Source organism: Cavia porcellus, unplaced genomic scaffold (genome assembly GCF_034190915.1).
Source record: "Cavia porcellus strain 051 isolate PalLab524CR breed Dunkin Hartley unplaced genomic scaffold, mCavPor4.1 scaffold_34, whole genome shotgun sequence".
Classification (NCBI taxonomy): domain Eukaryota; kingdom Metazoa; phylum Chordata; class Mammalia; order Rodentia; family Caviidae; genus Cavia; species Cavia porcellus.
Genome location: NW_026947517.1, coordinates 31858219 through 31867962, shown reverse-complemented (window position 1 = coordinate 31867962; position 9744 = coordinate 31858219).

The following is a 9744-nucleotide window of genomic DNA, read 5'->3' as shown; positions in this document are numbered from 1 at the left end:
CCCTAAATGTAACCCTTAGCCTAACCCTAACAGTCTCCCTAAAACCTTACCCCTAACCCTAACACAACCCTAAACCTAACACTAACTCTAACACTAACCCTACCCCTAACACAGATGCTAAACCTAAATCTAAACCTAACTCTAAACCTAACCAAAATGGTAACACTATCCCTAACGCTAACCCTAACCCTAAAATCTAACCCTAAACCTTACCCTAAAGATAACCCTAAACCTATAGCTAACCCTAACCGTAAACCTAACTGTAACACTAACACTAAATTTAAATTCCATCCCTATCTCCAAGATTAACCATAACACTAACCCTAACCCTAAACTAACACTAACCCTAACACAAATCCTAACACTAACCTTAACCCGAAACTTAACCCAAAGGCTAATCCTATCCCTATCCCTATCCCTATCACCTAACCCTAACCCTAACCCTAACCCTATCCTTAACCTTAACCCTAACCCTAAACCTCACGCTAACCCTAACCAAATCCTAACACTAACCCTAACCCTAACCCTAATTCTAACCGTAATGGTAACCCTAACCGTAACACTAAACCTAATCCTAACACTGACGCTAACACTAAACCTAAACCTAACACTAACCCTAACCCTAACACGAAATTCTAACACTAAAGACAATCCTAAAGATAACCCTAACCCTAAACACTAAACTTTAAATCTAACCCTGAAGCTTACCCTATCCCTAAAACTAAGAATACCCTAAAGCTAAACCTAACCCTAATCCTAACACTAATACTAATGATAAACCTAACACTAAACACTAACCTTAACCCTAACCCTAACAAGAACCCTAAAAGGAAGCTTAAACCTTAACCCTAATACTAACACTAAACTCTAAGCCTAAACTTAACCCTTATGTAACCCTAATGCAAAGCTAAATGCAAACCCTAACCCTAACACTAACTCTAACTCTAACACTAAAATCTAAACCTTAACATAACCCTAAAAATAACTCAACCCTAACCCTAAACCCTAACCTATAACCCTAATCCTGAACCTTACACTATCCCTAACTCTAAACCTAACACTAAACCTAACCCTAATTGTAACCCTAATCCTAATGCTAACCCTAAAACTAACTCTAACACTGAACTCTAACCATAACCATAACCGTAAACCTAACACTAAAATGAAGCTTTAAACCTAATCCTAACCCTAACCTCCAAGCATAACACTACCCCTAACCCTAACCTTAAAACTAACCCTAACACTAAACTTAATGCTAACCTTAAAACATAACTGTAAACCTACCCTTAACAATAGCACTTAGGCTAACCCTAACCCTAACCCTAAAACTAACTCTAAACCCTAAACTTTAACCCTAATCCTGAACCTTACCCTATTCTTAACACTAACCCTAACCCTAAACCTAAACCTAACACTAATCCTAACCGTAATTCTAATGCTAACACTATATCTAACCCTAATACTAAAATCTAACTGTAACCATAACCCTAACCCTAACCCTTAACTCTAAACATAACCCTAATCCATTACTAACACTTGCACTAAGTCTAACCCTTAACCCTAACACTACCCCTTAAACTAACCCTAACCCTAACACTAACCCTAGCTCTAACTCTAAACCTAATCATAACCCTAACCGTAAACTTAACACTTAGCCTAATGCTAACTGTCACCCTAAAACATACCCCTAACCCTAACCCAAGCCTAAACTTAACCCTAACCTTAACACTAACTCTAACACTAGCCCTACCCCTAAAACTGATGCTAAACCTAAATCTAAACCTAACTCTAAACCTAACCTAAATGGTAACACTAACCCTATCCCTAACCCTAACCCTAACCCTATACCTTACCCTAAAAATAACTCTAAACGTATACCTAACCCTTACCGTAACCCTAACTGTAACACTAACTCTAATCTTAAATTCCAACCCTATCTCCAAGATTAACCCTAACACTAACCCTAAACCTAAACTAACACTAACCCTAACACAAATCCTAACACTAACTTTAACTCTAAACGTAACCCGAAGTCTAATCCCATCCCTATCCCTATCACCTAACCCCTAACACTAACCCTAATCGTAACCTTAACCCTAACCCTAAACCTAAACCTAACACTAAACCTAACCTAAAGCCTAACACTAATCCTATAACTAACCTTAACCATAACACTAAACTTTAACTTTAAAGATAACCCTAAAGGTAACCCTTAACACTATCCTTTAAGTCTAATCCTAAAGCTTACATTATCCCTAACACTAAGCCTACCCCAAATCTAAACCTAACCCTAAACCTAACCCTATTACTAATGCTAACCCTAACACTAACCCTAACACTAAACTCCAACTGTAATGCTAGCACTAACCCTAACCAGAACGCTTAAAGGAAGCTTTAATCTTAACCCTAATCCTAATAAAAACCTCTAAGAAAAACCCTAAACCATACGTAACCCTAACCCAAACCTAAACCTAATGCTAACATCTAAACATAAGGCTAACCCTAGCCCTAACTCTAACACTAACCCTAACTCTAACCATAACACTAAAATCTAAACCAAAACATCACCCTAAAAGTAACCCAACTGTAACACTAAACCCTATACTTTTACCCTAATCCTGAACCTTACACTATCACTAACCCTAAACCTACCACTAAACCTAACCCTAATCCTAACCCTAAACCTAATGCTAACCCTAATCCTACCCCTAACACTAAACTCTAACCGTAACAGTAACCATAAACCTAACCCTAAAATGAAGCTTTAACCCTAACCCTAACCCTAACCTCTAGGCGTAACGCTAACCCTAACCCTAACCTTAAACCTAACCCTAACACTAAACTTAATGCTAACCTCTAAACTTAACAGTTACCCTACCCTTAACAATAGCACTAAGGATAACCCTAAAACCTAACACTACCCCTAGCACTACCACTAACACTAACCCAAAGCCTAAACATAAACCCTAAACTTTAACTCTAATCCTGAACCTTACTCGTTCCCTAACACTAACACTAAACCTAACCATAACCCTAACCCTAACCCTACTCCTAACCATAATTCTAATGATAACTCTAAAACTAACCCTAACAGTAAACTCTAACCGTAACCTTACACTAACACTAACCCTAACCTCTAAGCCTAACCTTAACCCTAACCTTAACCCAAAAGCTAACAATAAACATAATGATAACCTCTAAACATTACCCTAACCTATCCCTAACACTAGCACTAAGGCTAACCCTAAACCCTAAGCCTACACCTAAGACTAACCCTAACCCCAAGCCTAACAATAACCCTAAATCTAACCCTAACTGTAAAACTAATCATAACCCTAACCCTAAACGTAACCTTTAGCCTAATCCTAACCGTCTCCCTAAAAAAAAAAAAAAAAAAAAAAAAAAAAAAAAAAAAAAAACTAACCCCTAACCCTAACCCTAACCTTAACCCTAACTCTAAACCTAGACATAATCCTAACTGTATCCCAAATGCTAGGGCTAACTGTAACTTCTTATCCTGACCCTAACCCTAACCCTAACCCAAAACCTAACCTCTAATCCTAACCCTAAATATAACCTCTAAACCTAACCCTGATCCTAACACTAACCCTAATCCTAACCCCTAACACAAAACTGTAATCCTAACCCTAACCCTAAACCTAACTCCATGCCTAACCCTAACGCTAACCCTAACCCTAACCCTAAACCTAAACCTTACTTCTAACCCTAACTGTAACCCTGAACATAACCCTAAATGTAACCCTAACTATAATCGTAACACCTAACACTTAATGCCTAAACCTAACCCTATGGCTAAACCTACCCCTAAGTCTAACCCTAACCCTAACACTAACCTTAAAACTAAATCTAAGCCTAATCCTAAACCCTAACCTTTAACTTTAATCCTGAAACTTACCCTATCCCTAACCCTAACCCTAACCCTGACCATAACACTAACCCGAATCCTAACCCCCAACACAAAACCCTAATGCTAATCCTAATCCTAAACCTAACTCCATCTCTAACACCAACCCTAACCCTAACATTAATCATAACTTTAACCCTAAACCTAACACTAAACCTAATGGTAAACCCAAACCTAAACGTATCCCGAAGCCTATACCTAACCCTGTCCCTAACACGGAACCCCTAACCCTAAACCTAACCCTAACCCAACCCTAAAACTAACGCTAACGGTAACCCTAACCCTAGCCCTAAACCTAAACCTAAAATCTGACATTAACACTAACACTAACCCTAAACCTAAAACTAACCGTACACCTAACGCTAACCCTAAACCTAACCTTAAACCTTAACCTAAGCATAACCTTAACACTAACCCTTAACCTAAACCTAACCTAATTGTAACACTAATCCTAACCATAATCCAAAGCCTAACCCTAACCTTAACCCTAACACCTAACCCCTAAACTTAAACCTAACCCGAACCCTAACCCTAAACATAACCCTAAACATAACCCTAACACTAGCACTTACCCAAACAATAAGCCTAACCCTATCCCTAACTCTAATCCTAACCTAAAACCTAACACTACCCCTAAACCTATTCCTAACCCTAACACTAAACTCTAACCCTATACCTAAGCCTAAAAATAACATGATTCAAATATATAAAAATATGTGATAATCATGATTCCCCATTATGTGGCCTTGAAGCCTTATAAAATTTTCACTTATTAATTAGAAAGGCTTTACTCTGGGCTTTTTGATATGGAAATATTTGAAGCTATAGTATATGAAGTTTTATCCAAATATTTTAAGGAAAAAGACAGACACTATGGTAACTACTATTCTTTAAAAAAATTATTTAGCTATTTCTTATGTTTATTTTAATTAAGGGAAAAACTTAAAAAATTAGGATATATAGTAGTAACTCTTTTTGATCTCCTGTTGACTTGTTTTGAAGTCCTGTAATACTCCCAAGATCTTGTTTTGACTGATTAGACTCTGTTCCATTCTGTGCGACAGTAGCAGGTTTGAAGGTATAGGCAACTAATTTGAAGGCAATGGGATTCACAAAGATGCCCATTCTGGTTTGACTATTGTCTCCTTTGGAAGTCCTGCAATGTTCACAATGCCTAAGTTTTATTGGTCTTGCTCTCCACTGTTTTGTCCAACTTTATAATATCTAATGAGATAGACAATTCCTTTTAAGGAAACAAGAGACAATGTTGATAACCATTGTTGATGACCTTGTACTCTGTTCTACATCATGTGCTATGTCTATCCTTGGTTTGGACTTACAGCTTTGTTTTGCCATATTTGACTTTATTATCTCCCCCCCAGGAGAGTAATGAGAACTGAGGAGTAATAAAATCCAAAATGTGTAAATTTTGTTATAAAAAAGAGAGGGAGGGAAAAAAAAAAGAGCTCTAACGGATATAACAACAAGTGTGTTTAGGGATGTTAAATAGCTGACTATATTAATGTTTTTGGATCATTGAACACAGCTGTTTGCAGTCTCTCCGTTTGAATGTCTACTTTGTATTCTTTGATACTGTGATTTGAGCAACTATTTCCAAGATGATATTATGTAATCTATTAACAGGTGATTTCTTACTGTTATGTTTATTTTTTTTTTGTAGTTCTGTATTATGTGTAACCTTACACTGCTTTGTCTTGTTTTGTGTTTTTCTCTTTTTCCTCTTAAATAAAAAAAAAAATAACCCTAACCCTAACAATAAACCCTAACCTTTAACCCTAATCCTAAACTTTACACTATCCCTAAGCCTAACCATAACTCTAACCCTAACCCTAATCCTAATTCTAATCCTAATACTAACACTTACACTAAACCTAACACTAAAATATAACCATAACCCTAACCCTAACAATAACCCTAAAACGAAGCTAAAACCATAACCATAACCATAACCGTAACCCTAACCTATAAGCCTAACCCTAACCCTAACCCTAATCCTAACCCTAATTCTAATGCTAACCCGAAAACTAACCCTAACACTAAACTCTAACCATAACCCTAACACTAAGCGTAACCCTAACCTCTAAGCCTAACACTAACCCTAACGCTAAACTTAACCCTAACAATAAACTTAATGCTAAGCTCTAAACATAACTCTAACCCATCCCTAACACTAGCACTAAGGCTAACCCTAAACTCTAAACCTACACCTAAAACTAACACTAACCCTAACCCTAACCCTAAACCTAAACCTAACCCTAACCCTAAACCTAAACCTAACTCTAAACCTAATCATAACCATAACCCTAAACGTAACCCTTCACCTAATCCTAACCATCTCCCTAAAACCTAACCCCTAACCCTAACCCTAAACGTAATCCTAACTGTATCCCTAACCCTAATGCTAACTGTAACTTCTAATCTTAAGCCTAACCCTAAGCCTAACCCTAACCCAAAACCTAACCTCTAAACCTAACCCTAAATATAACCTCTAAACCTAATTTTGACCCGAACACTAACCCTAATCCTAACGCCTAAAACAAAACCCTAATCCTAAACCTAATCCTAACTCCATCCCTAACCCTAACCCTAAATTCGAACCCTATCCGTACCCTAAACATAACCCTAACTCTAATCGTAACACCTAACACTTAACGCCTAACCATAACTCTAAGGCTCAACCTACCCCCAAAATTAACAATAACCCTAACCTTAACCCTACACCTAAGATTAAATCTAATCCTAACCCTAACTCTAAAGGTATCCTGAAGCCTAACCATAACCTTATCCCTAACACCTAACCCATAACCCTAAAACCTAACCCTAACCCTAAACCTAACACTAACCATAACCCTAAACCTAACCCTAACCCTAAACCTAAAATGTGAACCTAACACTAACCCTAAGGTGAACAATAACCCTAACCCTAACCCTAAAACTAACCCTACACCTAATGCTAACAATAACCCTAACCCAAAACCTAACCCTAACGCTAACCTTAACCCTAACCCTTACCCTAAATCTAACCTAATCATAACACGAATCCTAACCATAACCCAAAGCCTAACACTAACTCTATCCCTAACACCTAACCCCTAAACCTTAACCTAACCCGAACCCTAAACCTTAACTTAACCCTAACCATAACCCTAACCCTAACACTTACCCTAACCATAACAATAACCCTAACAATAACTCTAACCTTAACCTAAACGCTAACACTAACCCTAACCTTAACCCTAACATTAAACTCTAACCCTAAACCTAACCCTAAAAATAACCATAACCCTAAACCCTAAACTTTAACCCGAATCCTAAACCTTACACTATCCCTATCCCTAAACCTAACCCTAAACCCTAACCCTGAACCTAACTCTAACCCTTACCCTAATCCTAATGCTAACCCTAACACTAAATTCTAACCATAACCCTAACCTTAACAATAACCCTAAAACGAAGCTTTAACCCTAATCCTAACCCTAAAGCTAACCCTAACTTTAACACTAACCCTAACACTAACCTTAACACTAACACTGTCACTAACACAAAACCTAAACCTAAAACTAACTCTAACCCAAACCTAAATACTAACACTAACCCTATCCCTAACCCTAACCCTAAAGATAATCCTAACCCTAAACATAAACACTAACCTTTAAATCTAATCTTAAAGCTTACCCTATCCCTAACACTAAGCCTACCCTAAACCTAAACCTAACCCTAAAACTAACCCTAATATTAGTGCTAACCCTAACACTTACCTAACACTAAACTCTAACCATAATCCTAACCCTTATCCTAACCAGAACCCTAAAATGAAGCTTTAACCTTAACCCTAATCCTAACACAAAACTCTAAGCCTAACCCTACCCCTTACCTTAAACCTAACGCTAACATCTAAACATAATGCTAACACTAACACTAACACCATCCCTAACACTAAACATAACCCTAAACCTAAACCTCACCCTAACCCAAATATGAATGTATCCCTAACACCTAAGCCCTAACCCTAACACGAACCCTAACCTTACCCCTAAAACTAACCCTAAACCTAAACGTAACCCTTAGCCTAATCTTAACACTCTCCCTAACAGCTAACACTGAACCATAATTCTAACCGTAACCATAACACTAACCCTAACCATAATCTTAACCCCTAACACAAAACCTAATCTTAAACCTAACACTAAAATTAACCCTAACCCAAAACCTAACCCTAACCCTAACCCTAACCCTAATTCTAACCCTAACCCTAACCCTAACTCTAACACTAACACTAAACCTAACTTCTAACTCTAAACCTAACACAAACCCAACATTAATCCTAATTCTAACCCTAACCCTAACTCTATCACTAACCCTAATACAAACCCTAACACTAACACTAATCCTAACCCTAACCCTAACCATAACCCTAAACCTAACCCTAACCCTAATCCTAACCCCTAACACAAAACCCTAATCCAAAACCTAACCCTACCCCTAACACTAACTCTAACCCTAACCCTAACACTAAAACCAACTCTAGCGCTAACCCTAACCCTAACCCTTAACACTAACACTAACACTAACATAATCCCTAACCCTAAACATAATATTAATTCTAACCCTCACACTAACCCGAATCTGAACACTATCCCTAACACCTAAGCCCTAACAGTACCCCCAACCATAACACTATCCCTAAAACTAACCTTAACACTAACCCTATCCCTAACCATAAAACCTAACCCTAACATTAAGACTATCACTAATCCTAACCGTAATCATAAACCTAACCCTAACACTAACGCTAACACTATACCTATCCCTAACATCTAACCCCTAACCTTAACATTAACCCTAACACTACCCCTAAAACTAACACTAACCCTAACTCTAAACCTAATCATAACCATAACCCTAAACATAAGCCGAAGCCTAATACTAACACTGTCCCTAACACCAAAGCCCTAAATCTAACCCTAACCATAACCCTAACTCTAACACAATCACTAACCCTAATACAAACCCTAACACTAACACTAATCCTAACCGTAATCCTAAACCTACCCCTAACACTATCCATTAACTCTAAACCTAAACCTAAACCTAACCCTAAATCTAACGCTAAACCCAACCTAACCCTAAACCTAACCCTAAACCTCACCTTAATCCTAACCCTTACCCTAACACTAAACTGTACTCCTAAGCTTAACCATAACCAGAAGCCTAACCCTAATGCTATCTCTAACACGAAACCCTAAAGCTAACACTAACCCTGAACCTAAACCTAAACCTAAACCTAGCACTAACCGTAACTCTAACCCCAACACTAACTCTGACCTTAACCCTAACCCTATCACTAACCCTAATACAAACCCCAACACTAACACTAACCCTAACCCTAACACTAACCCTAACCCTAACACTATACATTAACTCTAAACCTAAACCTAAACCTAATCCTAAATCTAACGCTAAACCCATCCCTAACCCTAACACTAACCCTAAACCTAAACCTCACCATAACCCTAACCCTCACACTAAAACTAAACTAAACGTACCACTAAGCCTAACCGTAACCAGAACCCTAACCCTAATGCTATCTCTAACACCGAAACCCTAAACCTAACACTAACCCTAAACCTAAACCTAAATCTAGCACTAACCGTAACTCTAACCCTAACACTAACTCTAAACTTAACCCTAACCCTATCACTAACCCTAATACAAACCCTAACACTAACACTAATCCTAACCCTAACCCTAACCCTAACCCTAATTCTAATCCTAACCCCTAACACAAAACCCTAATC